Source organism: Haliotis cracherodii, unplaced genomic scaffold (assembly GCF_022045235.1).
Source record: "Haliotis cracherodii isolate W230 unplaced genomic scaffold, xgHalCrac1.p SCAF_13, whole genome shotgun sequence".
In the NCBI taxonomy this organism is placed as follows: Eukaryota; Metazoa; Mollusca; class Gastropoda; order Lepetellida; family Haliotidae; genus Haliotis; species Haliotis cracherodii.
This window is the reverse complement of record NW_027266268.1, coordinates 33885845-33902083: the sequence shown is the minus strand read 5'-3', so window position 1 is coordinate 33902083 and position 16239 is coordinate 33885845. Positions and strand designations below refer to the sequence as shown.

Sequence of the window (16239 nt, the reverse complement as noted above, 5' to 3'; positions counted from 1 at the left end):
ACTGAATCTCTTCATTTGTACACAGCTGTCCCTGCCACCCTGTCTAGAGTTCCCAGGACACACACCGCTGACTCAATCTCTTCATTTGTACACTGCTGTCCCTGCCACCCTGTCTAGAGTCCCCAGGACATACACCGCTGACTCAATCTCTTCATTTGTACACTGCTGTCCCTGCCACCCTGTCTAGAGTCCCCAGGACACTCACCGCTGACTGAATCTCCTCACCTGTACACTGCTTATCCTGCCACCCTGTCTACAGTCTCAGGATACACACCATGGACTGAATCTCCTCACCTGTACACTGCAGTCCTTGCCACCCTGTCTACAGTCCCCAGGACACACACCACTGACTGAATCTCCTCACCTGTGCACTGCTGTCCCTGCAACCTTGTCTAGAGTCTCAGGACACGCACCGCTGACTGAATCTCCTCACCTGTACACTGCAGTTCTTGCCACCCTGTCTACAGTCCCCAGGACACACACCACTGACTGAATCTCCTCACCTGTACACACAGCTGTCCCTGCCACCCTGTCTAGAGTCTCAGGACACGCACCGCTGACTGAATCTCCTCACCTGTACACACAGTTGTCTCTGCCACTCTGTCTACAGTCCCCAGGACACACACCACTGACTCAATCTCTTCATTTGTACACTGCTGTCCCTGCAACCCTGTCTAGAGTCCCCAGGACACACACCACTGACTGAATCTCCTCACCTGTACACACAGTTGTCTCTGCCACCCTGTCTAGAGTTCCCAGGACACACACCGCTGACTCAATCTCTTCATTTGTACACTGCTGTCCCTGCAACCCTGTCTAGAGTCCCCAGGACACACACCGCTGACTCAATCTCTTCATTTGTACACTGCTGTCCCTGCAACCCTGTCTACAGTCCCCAGGACACACACCGCTGACTCAATCTCTTCATTTGTACACTGCTGTCCCTGCCACCCTGTCTACAGTCCCTAGGACACACACCACTGACTGAATCTTCTCACCTGAACACACAGCTGTCCCTGTCATATGTCTACAGTCCCAAGGACACACACCATGGACTGAATTTCCTCACCTGTACACTGCAGTCCTTGCCACCCTGTCTACAGTCCCCAGGACACACACCGCTGACTCAATCTCTTCATTTGTACACTGCTGTCCCTGCCACCCTGTCTACAGTCCCTAGGACACACACCACTGACTGAATCTTCTCACCTGAACACACAGCTGTCCCTGTCATATGTCTACAGTCCCAAGGACACACACCATGGACTGAATTTCCTCACCTGTACACTGCAGTCCTTGCCACCCTGTCTACAGTCCCAAGGACACACACCGCTGACTCAATCTCTTCATTTGTACACTGCTGTCCCTGCCACCCTGTCTACAGTCCCTAGGACACACACCACTGACTGAATCTTCTCACCTGAACACACAGCTGTCCCTGTCATATGTCTACAGTCCCCAGGACACACACCACTGACTGAATATCTTCACTTGTACACTGCTGTCCCTGCCACCCTGTCTACAGTCCCCAGGACACACACCACTGACTGAATCTCTTCACTTGTACACTGCTGTCCCTGCCACTCTGTCTACAGTCCCCAGGACACACACCACTGACTGAATCTCTTCACTTGTACACAGCTGTCCCTGCCACCCTGTCTAGAGTCCCCAGGACACACACCGCTGACTCAATCTCTTCATTTGTACACTGCTGTACCTGCCACCCTGTCTAGAGTCCCCAGGACACTCACCGCTGACTCAATCTCTTCATTTGTACACTGCTTATCCTGCCACCCTGTCTACAGTCTCAGGATACACACCATGGACTGAATCTCCTCACCTGTACACTGCAGTCCTTGCCACCCTGTCTACAGTCCCCAGGACACACAACACTGACAGAATCTCCTCACCTGTACACTGCTGTTCCTGCCACCATGTCTACAGTCCCCAAGACACACACCGCTGACTGAATCTCTTCACCTGTACACTGCTGTCCCTGCCACTCTGTCCACAGTCCCTAGGACACACAACACTGACTGAATCTCCTCACCTTTACACAGCGGTCCCCTCCACTCTGGTCCACAGCCGCCAGGACACACACCACTAACAGGGTCACACGTGCCATGTGAACACCCACCACAAAAATGGTTACAGTGTGTTCCATATGTTCCATAGCTACACACTGAAACAGACACATTTTTAAAAATAAGACCGGTTTGCGTACACAGTACCTTGTTGAGTCATTTAATTGCAAGTAAACGTATAATGCCATGTCGTAGTAGTTATAAATACATGTTTGATGGAGACGGTAAATGAATAATATTGAAATATCAGTCCGAAACAAGGCCTCAGTCAACTATGCTGCTGATCTACATAATATGATGAGGGAAAGGGCTGGATGACACATCTTGCCTTTTTGCCTGTGGGATGTCCTTGTCAGAATAGGACACTGGTACCAAGAATCGACTTAATGGGAATATCAACAACTCCTTGCCTGGTTGAAGTTCACTGCTTTGCTCTTATCAATATTTTATATTAAATGTTTATTCTGTAAAAGAAGCTGGGTTATTAATATTGTATTATGCATACTGAAGTTGTGCGTTTCTTTTATGTAATGTACCACGTTGAGGTGAAATTCTTTAGTTTCTGTGTTATGGTTGTATTACCTGATGAGCATGTTCATATTGATAATACTGTCTAACTTTAACAACCTGAACACGTCTATATTTTGCAGAAAATGAGTCTTAACTAGCTGTAACTAGCTGTTTCACCTACAAGCTCATTAAAAATTGCACTTGACTAAATTGACATAGGCATTTGCTTTCTAGACCTAGCTGCACATAACTAGATCAAAATTAAGATAAAATTCATTTCCAGGTTTCCAGGTTAATTTATTAAAGTGAACACATCAATGAATTCTTGTGATTTAATATGAAATATAAAGGACGATGACCGTTCATAGATGACCTCTACTAGGTCAAGGCTATCTTAGACGTCAACTCTGAACCTAGCACGTATGACACACTGATATATTACCTCGCCAATTGTTTCTTCATCATGGGGTATTACCTACACGAATGTTGTCTTGCGAGATGATATGAAATGAAAACCATGTTCCAGTATGGCCTTTCATTTATGACCTCAGCTTGGTCAAGGTTATCCAACCAAGAAAATACAATATATATATAACGATATCGTGCCGCTCAGTGCGCTCCTAATATCTACGTTATATTTACCGTACACTTCCACTTCACACAGATTGAGTGTGTGGGTATTGTGCCTGATTGTCAAGTACCTCCCGTGACCGTCACACGTGACGTCATAGACACCGTCAGACTCTTGAGTATATGAGGGGAACGTGTAGCAGGTGACGCCGGTAGCAGAACTGGTGTAGTGGAGGTTGATGATGGCACCACGAATCCTCCATACGACTAACATGTGATAAGAATTGATACAAATAAGTATACTAGTCAGTGTAATTTAATGTCAGTAAACTTTCAGGAATAATACAAATTCAATATGTTAACCTTTTCTTGGATGTTCACAACAACAAACACAACAATAAAATACGTGACATAAATATACACTTCACAACAACTAAAACAAGAGCCGACACCTCCTTTAAACCTTTACAATAATGCTATTCTGAATAGCCTGCACAAATATATCATAATATCGTGAACATCTACATTGAAATCAGGAGATTTTTAACTTCAACCGTATTATTTCTAGGGGGCATGCTGCATGATCTTACATTCCTTCCTGTTATAGATCCTAACATCGTGTAGTTTGTACACCCGACCCAGGTCCACTGTCCACTGACTGGGTGGACTGGGTGGAATGGCCGGGTGGAAGCATGTGTCGGTATACACATCTTGCCTTCGATCACCATCCACGGCTTTGTCGGGAGTCCACGCAGGACGCTGAGAACCAGTAGGGGATGAAGCTGGTCGATGGTAGGCAACATTTTCTTGAAAATAGGTAAATAATACAAATAAGCCACACCTTTCGAAATAAGATTAGAATGAAATATATCGAATCTCAAACATGTGTCAAAAGGTCATTAATTTCAAAGGTTTAATTTAATGGAATGAAATAAGAAGTGAGTGAGTGAGTGAGTATGGTTTAACGCCGCTTTTAGAATATTCCAGCATTTTCAAGGCGGGGGACACCAGAAATTGGCTACACCTATTGTACCCATGTTGGGAATCGAACCCGGGTCTTCGGTGTGACGAGTGAACGCTTTAACCACTAGTCTACCCTACCGCCCCGAATGAAATAAGAAATGTGAAGAAGTTGAACTGATCAACATACGTTTTTGACAGTTGCGTCCCCGTCCACCCACCCAGCCAGCGTCACACTGAGCTCCACACGCGCCCGTTGTGACGTCACAGGAGTCTCCACAGTGACACAAGAACCAGCAGGACTCCCCGAACCGCCCCGGAGCACAGAAACCTGCATGGAAGGCACAACCAGTGTAAATTAACAGTCAAAGAGGTTCAAAAACATTGAAAACAACCTCGGCATTCACAACTATTGAATCCTGTACCCCTGTAAGGTTAAGGGGCACGGCTAAGCCGCCTAAGGCGCCGTGACTCGCTGTAAAGAGTTGCAAATCCACTGACAGCCACCCACCCAACACCACCCAGCACCGCCAACCCACTCAACGCCTAACCAACCAAACCCCTGTGAGAGCAATACCAGGGGACAGGCAGAGTCCACGACATATCCCAGTCATAAGTACAGGCCCTAGAATTAATGTAAGTGCACTCACAAATGTCCAGAATATAGTCACTGAGGAATGAATTGAAAGAGACCTGTCTTCGTTCTTGAATCTAGGAATGTGTTGTAAGCTGGCAGGAATTCGTTGTTTCCAGGTAGGTATCCAAACCTAAAGCAAGCCAGGTCGAAAAGGTCCTCGAATCACCCTCTTACAGCCAGTCCTCTAGAAACTGTCCCATTGAGAAACTTCTAAAACAATCAAGCCTTTCATGGCCATGTGCACAACAAGGGCGGATAACTCTAATTCTAATACAAACCCATTCAGGAAATCTCCACTGGTGTACAAATACAACTACGACAGCTCTTGATATTTTCTACATTAAACTATAAATGGAACCATTTCAAGCTGATAAGGTCAGGCCCTTTACAACGGTAGTCGCAGGCAGTTTATTATATACAGGGATATGAAACAAATCATGACCTGATCATTTTAACAAGCTAATAACATTTTACAAATTTCATTCATGGTAAATGTAATTATACCACATTCTTTGATGTAATCAATGGCTTTATGAGGGTTATTATTTGCAACATGCTTGCCTGGCAGTTCTTCCTTCAAGTTCTGAAAAAAAGTGGAATATGATGGTGCAATATCTTGTGGTGATGTTCAGTTACTTCAAAGTCACTGCCAGTTTCTACGACGTTTAGCCCTGATATTCTCATGCAGTTGACTAAGCAGGTTAGCATAATATTGGCCATTACTTGTCTGACCTTTCGGGGGGTAGTCCAATTCCTCTGGAATCCAAGGAGCACCACCTTGCCAGCAGATGGAAGGTGACGTAGGATGATTCCACCTCTTTTACTGTTGTTAAGTCTCTGGCTGATAGTGGTGAACGTAGGTCTCATCCAAGGTTACAGATCGCTCAACAAAAACAGCGGTCTGCTTCGAAACGACGTAAATTCTCGCCTGGAACGTTTCTGATCAGGAATCAGAAGCCTTAGAATCCAGCATGCTGAATCAGTTGTCATGCCCAGCTCAATCCTCAGATTGTTCTCAATTCTCTCACGAGAGATGCTGGGGGCACGGGTGGCCCAGTCGTCTAAGGCGCCGCGATTCGCTGTGCAGAGTTGCGTCCCTTGGGCACGCCAGAAACCTCTGATTGTGGGTTCGAATCCCGGTTCGCCCCGATTATGTTTCTAGGTTTGTCAGCACAATACCCGTGCTCGTGGGTTTCACCGAAGTGGTAAACGCCTGAGACCTGCATCACTTCGGGCTTTCCTCCCACATTAAGCTGACACGCCGCGATGTAACTGGAATACTGTTAAAAGCGGCGTTCAACCCAACTCACTCACTCACTCACTCACTCACTCACTCACGAGAGATGCTTGGTATAGTGGCTACGTTAGGTGTGGTAGGTAGTTGATTTTCCATAATCATATATATTTTATCAACATTTTCCTTATCAATGGCACAAATAGCAAAACCGAATATCAGTAGCATCAGGCAAAATGAAATGACAATCCTCACGTCCGCCATATTTATCAACCAGGAAGTCAATACCCCGATAACAAAAACATTGTAACCAGTCCATTACTCTAGTTTATGCACATATACAATTTAATCAATCGACCTCTTGTATCTACGAGCGTTAACCACAACGTTCCCCAAGGGAGAATATACTATGTTTGCCTCTTTTGTAAACGTGTTACCTTCTGAAGGATATCAATACTTTCCTGGCACAAGTTAGTGTTGTGTTGGTCTGAACAGATTCTGGAGAAAAACGTATGATATATTGCACTCGAATGAGACACGATAGAAACCGGACGTATACATTTGTTATAATTAAGGGAAAGATGTGGATTTTTTAGCTATTTTGTTATTATACAATAAAAAGACAAAAACAGATTCAAACTGTGTTAGCTGGAGAGAAAATGCCACTACCGGGTAATTCACATTCTATTTTTAGTAACTCAAATCAGTGTCGTAATATATCACACCTGCTTTGGGGTCAATAAGCTTTTCTGTCGAATAAAAAGGCTGCTTCTCGGAATAACACTAAGGCGGAAACCTTGTATCATATAATTAATCATTAATAGACTAGATACTAGTATATCGATATTATATTTTACTCTACAAAGACCAGCATTTCACAATACAAGAATATCATATCACGTTTGAGCAATTCTTTCAGTGAAACAAAATCATTATCTCACCAATCCCAAACATTCAGGGACTCGGTATCACCACTATTCCTTTCATACCTTCAGATAACGCCAAACTCACCGCATATCAGTTGCATCAGGCAAAATGAAACGACAATCCTCACGCCCACCATGTTTATCAACCAGGAAGTGAAATGTTTATACTTACCCGTGCACAACTGAGACGAATGTAACACTCTGCAACAAAAGTAGGGGATCATGGAATTTGAATGTTATGGGTCGTCAGAAGAAAGATCAGTCATTCTTGATTCAGTGAAAGATCGTCAAATCTGAGCTAATAGTATTGGTGATTTTAATTATACACAGTAACACGTAAGCTTTCTACTCTTGCTAGTGGATGACTTCAACTTTTCAGTACTTAACTTTCCGTTTATGTCAAGAAATATTCCTGCAAAGCCAGCCCTTGGTGTCTACAAGGAGCACCATACAACTCTTCCTCGGGAGCTGTTTGTTACGACATTCAAGGCCTCAGTAAAGCTTTCAAATGCTTTTATGGTTGATATGTGGAAGACATTTCCAAATTTGACGCTCAGTAACAAACAAATATGTCCGATGCATTGCTCTATTTTGACTTGTACCATATGTTCCCCTGTTGTTGTTTTTGGTCAATAATTGACTTGCCTTTGCATGTGTTTGTCATGGATGCCATCGGTGGGGCAGCAAACGCTCACCTTTTCGCGCGCACCTAGTATCCTCAGTTTGATAGCGAATTATAAATACATGCACATGATATATTTGGTATCGTACAATTGACACTTATTTTGGCAGAGATTTCTTATTAATATGGAAGGGTAATGTCGCTTTCATTTAATGCAGTATTTGTGATCACATTGGGAATTCGTCGTATACAACGTGACTAATGCCTAAGGGTTATTGGCATGCTTCTATCTGCGAGAGGCAGCCATTACGATCAATGTGTCTCAGTCTGTTAGCAGGCTTTCGAACTGGTTCTTCAGACACAAAATATTAATGATCGGCCCGGCACACTCAATCGTCGCATTGAAAGACAAAAGACTTTAAAATCCATACGTCATCTGTGTGTCCATTGATACAACAGCTTCCAAAATGTCTCTTATAGATAGTGTGTCCAACAGGAGCACGGTGTCTTTCATGATTTTGTCCAGTGTCTGAAACGAGTCCTCCATCAGTGCTTGACTAAGGGTGCATGGAGCATGTTTCTCAGCAAGCTTTTCTATAGTACTTGTGAGAACAGAGTTTGGCAGAAACCACCAGGTGGCACTGCGTCTCGCCGTCATCCTCACATCTTATCTCTGAAACAGAAAAAATGTTTCCAGGGCCACATCACACCACCACAGCAGATCGTAGTTTGGTGGCATACAATTGAAACTTGTGTACTTAAAGATGACTCGTGAACACATTTATTGCATAAAACTTTCAAATGTTTTTTTTATATATTTACTGACGTGATTGTAAAACGCAGTAAAGTGCTTGGTATAACCAAGACGTTATATGCACGTTCACTCCTGCATGTACGAATATTCCACACTGCTGTCCCTGCCACCCTGTCTACAGTCCCTAGGACACACACCACTGACTGAATCTTCTCACCTGAACACACAGCTGTCCCTGTCATATGTCTACAGTCCCAAGGACACACACCATGGACTGAATTTCCTCACCTGTACACTGCAGTCCTTGCCACCCTGTCTACAGTCCCAAGGACACACACCGCTGACTCAATCTCTTCATTTGTACACTGCTGTCCCTGCCACCCTGTCTACAGTCCCTAGGACACACACCACTGACTGAATCTTCTCACCTGAACACACAGCTGTCCCTGTCATATGTCTACAGTCCCCAGGACACACACCACTGACTGAATATCTTCACTTGTACACTGCTGTCCCTGCCACCCTGTCTACAGTCCCCAGGACACACACCACTGACTGAATCTCTTCACTTGTACACTGCTGTCCCTGCCACTCTGTCTACAGTCCCCAGGACACACACCACTGACTGAATCTCTTCACTTGTACACAGCTGTCCCTGCCACCCTGTCTAGAGTCCCCAGGACACACACCGCTGACTCAATCTCTTCATTTGTACACTGCTGTACCTGCCACCCTGTCTAGAGTCCCCAGGACACTCACCGCTGACTCAATCTCTTCATTTGTACACTGCTTATCCTGCCACCCTGTCTACAGTCTCAGGATACACACCATGGACTGAATCTCCTCACCTGTACACTGCAGTCCTTGCCACCCTGTCTACAGTCCCCAGGACACACAACACTGACAGAATCTCCTCACCTGTACACTGCTGTTCCTGCCACCATGTCTACAGTCCCCAAGACACACACCGCTGACTGAATCTCTTCACCTGTACACTGCTGTCCCTGCCACTCTGTCCACAGTCCCTAGGACACACAACACTGACTGAATCTCCTCACCTTTACACAGCGGTCCCCTCCACTCTGGTCCACAGCCGCCAGGACACACACCACTAACAGGGTCACACGTGCCATGTGAACACCCACCACAAAAATGGTTACAGTGTGTTCCATATGTTCCATAGCTACACACTGAAACAGACACATTTTTAAAAATAAGACCGGTTTGCGTACACAGTACCTTGTTGAGTCATTTAATTGCAAGTAAACGTATAATGCCATGTCGTAGTAGTTATAAATACATGTTTGATGGAGACGGTAAATGAATAATATTGAAATATCAGTCCGAAACAAGGCCTCAGTCAACTATGCTGCTGATCTACATAATATGATGAGGGAAAGGGCTGGATGACACATCTTGCCTTTTTGCCTGTGGGATGTCCTTGTCAGAATAGGACACTGGTACCAAGAATCGACTTAATGGGAATATCAACAACTCCTTGCCTGGTTGAAGTTCACTGCTTTGCTCTTATCAATATTTTATATTAAATGTTTATTCTGTAAAAGAAGCTGGGTTATTAATATTGTATTATGCATACTGAAGTTGTGCGTTTCTTTTATGTAATGTACCACGTTGAGGTGAAATTCTTTAGTTTCTGTGTTATGGTTGTATTACCTGATGAGCATGTTCATATTGATAATACTGTCTAACTTTAACAACCTGAACACGTCTATATTTTGCAGAAAATGAGTCTTAACTAGCTGTAACTAGCTGTTTCACCTACAAGCTCATTAAAAATTGCACTTGACTAAATTGACATAGGCATTTGCTTTCTAGACCTAGCTGCACATAACTAGATCAAAATTAAGATAAAATTCATTTCCAGGTTTCCAGGTTAATTTATTAAAGTGAACACATCAATGAATTCTTGTGATTTAATATGAAATATAAAGGACGATGACCGTTCATAGATGACCTCTACTAGGTCAAGGCTATCTTAGACGTCAACTCTGAACCTAGCACGTATGACACACTGATATATTACCTCGCCAATTGTTTCTTCATCATGGGGTATTACCTACACGAATGTTGTCTTGCGAGATGATATGAAATGAAAACCATGTTCCAGTATGGCCTTTCATTTATGACCTCAGCTTGGTCAAGGTTATCCAACCAAGAAAATACAATATATATATAACGATATCGTGCCGCTCAGTGCGCTCCTAATATCTACGTTATATTTACCGTACACTTCCACTTCACACAGATTGAGTGTGTGGGTATTGTGCCTGATTGTCAAGTACCTCCCGTGACCGTCACACGTGACGTCATAGACACCGTCAGACTCTTGAGTATATGAGGGGAACGTGTAGCAGGTGACGCCGGTAGCAGAACTGGTGTAGTGGAGGTTGATGATGGCACCACGAATCCTCCATACGACTAACATGTGATAAGAATTGATACAAATAAGTATACTAGTCAGTGTAATTTAATGTCAGTAAACTTTCAGGAATAATACAAATTCAATATGTTAACCTTTTCTTGGATGTTCACAACAACAAACACAACAATAAAATACGTGACATAAATATACACTTCACAACAACTAAAACAAGAGCCGACACCTCCTTTAAACCTTTACAATAATGCTATTCTGAATAGCCTGCACAAATATATCATAATATCGTGAACATCTACATTGAAATCAGGAGATTTTTAACTTCAACCGTATTATTTCTAGGGGGCATGCTGCATGATCTTACATTCCTTCCTGTTATAGATCCTAACATCGTGTAGTTTGTACACCCGACCCAGGTCCACTGTCCACTGACTGGGTGGACTGGGTGGAATGGCCGGGTGGAAGCATGTGTCGGTATACACATCTTGCCTTCGATCACCATCCACGGCTTTGTCGGGAGTCCACGCAGGACGCTGAGAACCAGTAGGGGATGAAGCTGGTCGATGGTAGGCAACATTTTCTTGAAAATAGGTAAATAATACAAATAAGCCACACCTTTCGAAATAAGATTAGAATGAAATATATCGAATCTCAAACATGTGTCAAAAGGTCATTAATTTCAAAGGTTTAATTTAATGGAATGAAATAAGAAGTGAGTGAGTGAGTGAGTATGGTTTAACGCCGCTTTTAGAATATTCCAGCATTTTCAAGGCGGGGGACACCAGAAATTGGCTACACCTATTGTACCCATGTTGGGAATCGAACCCGGGTCTTCGGTGTGACGAGTGAACGCTTTAACCACTAGTCTACCCTACCGCCCCGAATGAAATAAGAAATGTGAAGAAGTTGAACTGATCAACATACGTTTTTGACAGTTGCGTCCCCGTCCACCCACCCAGCCAGCGTCACACTGAGCTCCACACGCGCCCGTTGTGACGTCACAGGAGGCTCCGCAGTGACACAAGAACCAGCAGGACTCCCCGAACCGCCCCGGAGCACAGAAACCTGCATGGAAGGCACAACCAGTGTAAATTAACAGTCAAAGAGGTTCAAAAACATTGAAAACAACCTCGGCATTCACAACTATTGAATCCTGTACCCCTGTAAGGTTAAGGGGCACGGCTAAGCCGCCTAAGGCGCCGTGACTCGCTGTAAAGAGTTGCAAATCCACTGACAGCCACCCACCCAACACCACCCAGCACCGCCAACCCACTCAACGCCTAACCAACCAAACCCCTGTGAGAGCAATACCAGGGGACAGGCAGAGTCCACGACATATCCCAGTCATAAGTACAGGCCCTAGAATTAATGTAAGTGCACTCACAAATGTCCAGAATATAGTCACTGAGGAATGAATTGAAAGAGACCTGTCTTCGTTCTTGAATCTAGGAATGTGTTGTAAGCTGGCAGGAATTCGTTGTTTCCAGGTAGGTATCCAAACCTAAAGCAAGCCAGGTCGAAAAGGTCCTCGAATCACCCTCTTACAGCCAGTCCTCTAGAAACTGTCCCATTGAGAAACTTCTAAAACAATCAAGCCTTTCATGGCCATGTGCACAACAAGGGCGGATAACTCTAATTCTAATACAAACCCATTCAGGAAATCTCCACTGGTGTACAAATACAACTACGACAGCTCTTGATATTTTCTACATTAAACTATAAATGGAACCATTTCAAGCTGATAAGGTCAGGCCCTTTACAACGGTAGTCGCAGGCAGTTTATTATATACAGGGATATGAAACAAATCATGACCTGATCATTTTAACAAGCTAATAACATTTTACAAATTTCATTCATGGTAAATGTAATTATACCACATTCTTTGATGTAATCAATGGCTTTATGAGGGTTATTATTTGCAACATGCTTGCCTGGCAGTTCTTCCTTCAAGTTCTGAAAAAAAGTGGAATATGATGGTGCAATATCTTGTGGTGATGTTCAGTTACTTCAAAGTCACTGCCAGTTTCTACGACGTTTAGCCCTGATATTCTCATGCAGTTGACTAAGCAGGTTAGCATAATATTGGCCATTACTTGTCTGACCTTTCGGGGGGTAGTCCAATTCCTCTGGAATCCAAGGAGCACCACCTTGCCAGCAGATGGAAGGTGACGTAGGATGATTCCACCTCTTTTACTGTTGTTAAGTCTCTGGCTGATAGTGGTGAACGTAGGTCTCATCCAAGGTTACAGATCGCTCAACAAAAACAGCGGTCTGCTTCGAAACGACGTAAATTCTCGCCTGGAACGTTTCTGATCAGGAATCAGAAGCCTTAGAATCCAGCATGCTGAATCAGTTGTCATGCCCAGCTCAATCCTCAGATTGTTCTCAATTCTCTCACGAGAGATGCTGGGGGCACGGGTGGCCCAGTCGTCTAAGGCGCCGCGATTCGCTGTGCAGAGTTGCGTCCCTTGGGCACGCCAGAAACCTCTGATTGTGGGTTCGAATCCCGGTTCGCCCCGATTATGTTTCTAGGTTTGTCAGCACAATACCCGTGCTCGTGGGTTTCACCGAAGTGGTAAACGCCTGAGACCTGCATCACTTCGGGCTTTCCTCCCACATTAAGCTGACACGCCGCGATGTAACTGGAATACTGTTAAAAGCGGCGTTCAACCCAACTCACTCACTCACTCACTCACTCACTCACTCACGAGAGATGCTTGGTATAGTGGCTACGTTAGGTGTGGTAGGTAGTTGATTTTCCATAATCATATATATTTTATCAACATTTTCCTTATCAATGGCACAAATAGCAAAACCGAATATCAGTAGCATCAGGCAAAATGAAATGACAATCCTCACGTCCGCCATATTTATCAACCAGGAAGTCAATACCCCGATAACAAAAACATTGTAACCAGTCCATTACTCTAGTTTATGCACATATACAATTTAATCAATCGACCTCTTGTATCTACGAGCGTTAACCACAACGTTCCCCAAGGGAGAATATACTATGTTTGCCTCTTTTGTAAACGTGTTACCTTCTGAAGGATATCAATACTTTCCTGGCACAAGTTAGTGTTGTGTTGGTCTGAACAGATTCTGGAGAAAAACGTATGATATATTGCACTCGAATGAGACACGATAGAAACCGGACGTATACATTTGTTATAATTAAGGGAAAGATGTGGATTTTTTAGCTATTTTGTTATTATACAATAAAAAGACAAAAACAGATTCAAACTGTGTTAGCTGGAGAGAAAATGCCACTACCGGGTAATTCACATTCTATTTTTAGTAACTCAAATCAGTGTCGTAATATATCACACCTGCTTTGGGGTCAATAAGCTTTTCTGTCGAATAAAAAGGCTGCTTCTCGGAATAACACTAAGGCGGAAACCTTGTATCATATAATTAATCATTAATAGACTAGATACTAGTATATCGATATTATATTTTACTCTACAAAGACCAGCATTTCACAATACAAGAATATCATATCACGTTTGAGCAATTCTTTCAGTGAAACAAAATCATTATCTCACCAATCCCAAACATTCAGGGACTCGGTATCACCACTATTCCTTTCATACCTTCAGATAACGCCAAACTCACCGCATATCAGTTGCATCAGGCAAAATGAAACGACAATCCTCACGCCCACCATGTTTATCAACCAGGAAGTGAAATGTTTATACTTACCCGTGCACAACTGAGACGAATGTAACACTCTGCAACAAAAGTAGGGGATCATGGAATTTGAATGTTATGGGTCGTCAGAAGAAAGATCAGTCATTCTTGATTCAGTGAAAGATCGTCAAATCTGAGCTAATAGTATTGGTGATTTTAATTATACACAGTAACACGTAAGCTTTCTACTCTTGCTAGTGGATGACTTCAACTTTTCAGTACTTAACTTTCCGTTTATGTCAAGAAATATTCCTGCAAAGCCAGCCCTTGGTGTCTACAAGGAGCACCATACAACTCTTCCTCGGGAGCTGTTTGTTACGACATTCAAGGCCTCAGTAAAGCTTTCAAATGCTTTTATGGTTGATATGTGGAAGACATTTCCAAATTTGACGCTCAGTAACAAACAAATATGTCCGATGCATTGCTCTATTTTGACTTGTACCATATGTTCCCCTGTTGTTGTTTTTGGTCAATAATTGACTTGCCTTTGCATGTGTTTGTCATGGATGCCATCGGTGGGGCAGCAAACGCTCACCTTTTCGCGCGCACCTAGTATCCTCAGTTTGATAGCGAATTATAAATACATGCACATGATATATTTGGTATCGTACAATTGACACTTATTTTGGCAGAGATTTCTTATTAATATGGAAGGGTAATGTCGCTTTCATTTAATGCAGTATTTGTGATCACATTGGGAATTCGTCGTATACAACGTGACTAATGCCTAAGGGTTATTGGCATGCTTCTATCTGCGAGAGGCAGCCATTACGATCAATGTGTCTCAGTCTGTTAGCAGGCTTTCGAACTGGTTCTTCAGACACAAAATATTAATGATCGGCCCGGCACACTCAATCGTCGCATTGAAAGACAAAAGACTTTAAAATCCATACGTCATCTGTGTGTCCATTGATACAACAGCTTCCAAAATGTCTCTTATAGATAGTGTGTCCAACAGGAGCACGGTGTCTTTCATGATTTTGTCCAGTGTCTGAAACGAGTCCTCCATCAGTGCTTGACTAAGGGTGCATGGAGCATGTTTCTCAGCAAGCTTTTCTATAGTACTTGTGAGAACAGAGTTTGGCAGAAACCACCAGGTGGCACTGCGTCTCGCCGTCATCCTCACATCTTATCTCTGAAACAGAAAAAATGTTTCCAGGGCCACATCACACCACCACAGCAGATCGTAGTTTGGTGGCATACAATTGAAACTTGTGTACTTAAAGATGACTCGTGAACACATTTATTGCATAAAACTTTCAAATGTTTTTTTTATATATTTACTGACGTGATTGTAAAACGCAGTAAAGTGCTTGGTATAACCAAGACGTTATATGCACGTTCACTCCTGCATGTACGAATATTCCACAAAATGAGTGGATGTATACCATTATTTACTGTATGGGGGAAATTCCAATGTGATGTAAATGAGACATAACAGTACTGGATGTGCAAGTATGTAAGTATTTCACTGAGTATAAAGCTAAATGTGTTTCACAGAATGGGAAACTATTCAAATTTTTCCACGTGTCTTTCCGATTATGGAAATGCTTTTGACGCTTTATTAATTGGTGTATATTTCTAATAAGAGTGAGTGACTTAGATTGTTGGCTATCTATGCATTCATACGCACGTTTTTTTGTGAAAAGGCTTTATATATTTGAAAGGGGTTTCCGTAGCAAAAAGGAAACCTCTTTTTAACCAATCAGAATCAAGCATTCATCAATGTCATGGTAGAATGTATGTTAGAATATGAACATGTCTTACTTTATATGTATGTTTTTACATGTGTTGACAACCATATGCCTTCCTGTCCATGCAACCGAGCCATAGTGCGTTATCATAATTATGCA

The 16239-nt window shown here is 43.1% G+C and overlaps 1 protein-coding gene across 1 annotated transcript in view; it reads right to left on the bottom strand.

Annotated features, from left to right (window-relative positions):
- LOC139458634 (multiple epidermal growth factor-like domains protein 10) overlaps positions 1 to 16239 on the bottom strand; it is a 55561-nt gene that overhangs the window by 7641 nt on the left and 31681 nt on the right. The gene's annotated exons all lie outside the window — the stretch shown is intronic.